Genomic DNA, 2617 nt, shown 5'->3' on the forward strand with positions numbered 1-2617 from the left:
CGAAACCCCCCGCCAAGGGGGGGCTCCCAAAGGTCGCAGCCACCCCCCCCTAGACCCCCCCTGCAGCGAATATTTTACGGGCGGTGTTGCCACCCCCATTTCGAACTGGGGTCCTATGTGGTGATACCTTTCAATATAGAAGATAATCAGGCTCCACACCCAACAATCTCCCACTTGGAGACTGATTGTAGCAACTCCACCGCTGCTCCATTTGCTGGACAATGACTCCTCTTTGGACCTGGCTGTTTCTCATCTTCATCGTCATCCTTGAAGACCAACTGAAACTGAGCATATTCTCAGTTTCTCCCCGGTTACAACTTTTGTTAGCATATCTGCAGGATTCTGGCTAGTGTGTATCTTTTCCAGCTTCAACTCTCCATCTTCCAACACTGATCGTATGAAATGGTACTTGAGCTGTATGTGTTTATTCCTGGAATGAAACGCTGAGTTCTTTGCAAGATGAATGACACTTTGGCTATCACTGTATAACGTGCCCATATCATGCTCCTTACCCAATTCACCCATAAACCTTTGTAACCAAATCATTTCTTTACTAGCCTCTGTAGTAGCAACATACTCTACTTCTGTTGTTGAAAGTGCAACAACACTTTGGATTTTTGAAACCCAACTGACAGTTGTTCCTCCAACAGTAAATACATATCTTGTAGTGCTCCTCCTATTATCTCTGTCACCTGCCATATCTGCATCAACATATCCTTGTAGGGAGATGTTTGAACCGCCAAAGCATAATGCTTGATTTGTGGTACCTTTCAAATATCTGAGAATCCATTTCACTGCCATCCAATGTTCCTTTCCTGGATTGTTCATGTACCTGCTTACAACTCCCACTGCATGTGCAATATCAGGCCTTGTGCAGACCATTGCATACATTAAGCTTCCAACTGCTGATGCATATGGAACTTTAGACATATAATCCATGTCTTCTTGGGTCTTTGGGCACATTTCCTTGCTAAGTTTGAAATGGCTAGCAAAAGGTGTACTAACTGGTTTTGCGTTGTGCATGTTAAATCTTTTCAACACCTTTTGTATGTACTCATTCTGAGACAATGTTAATTTACGATTTTTCCTGTCTCTAGTTATTCTCATACCAAGGATTTGTTTTGCAGCTCCCAAATCCTTCATTGCAAATGAATTTGCCAATTTTCTTTTGAGCACATTTATTTCCTGCATGTTAGATCCTGCAACAAGCATGTCATCTACATACAATAACAATATAATATAGCTGCCATCATTTTGCTTTTTCAAATAAACACAATGATCAGAGTGACATCTAGTATAATCTTGTTCAGACATAAACTTGTCAAATTTTAGATACCACTACCTTGGACCCTGTTTTAAGCCATACAAGCTCTTCTTCAACCTGCACACTAGTTTCTCCTTCCCTTTCACCTCATATCCTTGTGGCTACTGCATATATATCTCTTCCTCCAAATCCCCATGGAGAAAGGCTGTCTTTACATCTAACTGCTCAAGATGCAAATCTTCAGCTGCTACAAGACTTAAAATGGTTCTAATTGAAGTCATTTTAACAACAAGAGAAAATATTTCATCAAAATCAATACCTTTCTTCTGTGCAAACCCCTTCACCACAAGTCTAGCTTTATACCTCTGTTTTCCTCCATCTTCTTCCTTCAGCCTGTAAACCCATTTATTCTGCAATGTTGTTTTACCTGCAGGCAACCTGACTAAGTCCCAAGTCTGGTTATGTGCTAAGGAGTCCATCTCTTCTTTCATGGCTTGCTCCCACTTCTTCCTGGTTTCTACCTGCACTGCTTCTTCATAACATTTGAGTTCACCAGAATCAGTCAATAATAAATAATATAATGAAGGAGAGTAACGTTCAGGGGGTCTACTTATCCTGGTAGATCTTCTAACACCACTTTCGGGTGTTTGGGGTGCCTTTTGCTGTTGCGGTGGTTGCTGTTGTTGTGGTTGTTGATTATTATTATTTTCAGGCACCTTTACTTTTTCAGTGATTTCGTCAAGAACTGTGTATTCCTTGTTTTCTTTTTCTTGCTTACTTTCCTGCAACTGATTCTTATACAAGACCTTTTCATTGAATATTACATCTCTGCTCCTAATGATTTTGTGATTTTCATAATCATACAAGCGATAACCAAAATCATTTACACCATATCCAATAAAGGTACATTTCTTTGACTTTGCCTCAAGCTTTGTTCTATTTTCTTTATCAATATGGACAAAGGCCTCACAACCAAAAGGCTTTAAAAAAGAGTAGTTTACCTTTTTACCCGTCCATGCTTCCTCCGGAACACCACCATCCAAGGAACTTGAAGGCCCTCTGTTTATTAGATAAACAGCAGTATCTACAGCATCTGCCCAAAACTATAAAGGCAATCCTGCATGCAATCTCATGCACCTTGCACACTCCATGATTGTTCTATTCATCCTTTCTGACACACCATTTTCTTGTGGTGTTCTTGGAACTGTCTTCTCTCTACGAATTCCATGCTCTGAACAGTACCTATCAAACTCTTTGCTGCAATATTCACCTCCATTTTCTGATCTAAGACACTTCAATTTCTTTCCTGTCTCAATCTCAACCAAAGCTTTCCATTTCTTGAAAGTATCAAAT

The sequence above is a fragment of the Pinus tabuliformis genome, chromosome 3_2 (assembly GCF_031772625.1).
Source record: "Pinus tabuliformis cultivar Carrire ecotype Pingquan chromosome 3_2, CPIR1, whole genome shotgun sequence".
Lineage (NCBI taxonomy): Eukaryota > Viridiplantae > Streptophyta > Pinopsida > Pinales > Pinaceae > Pinus > Pinus tabuliformis.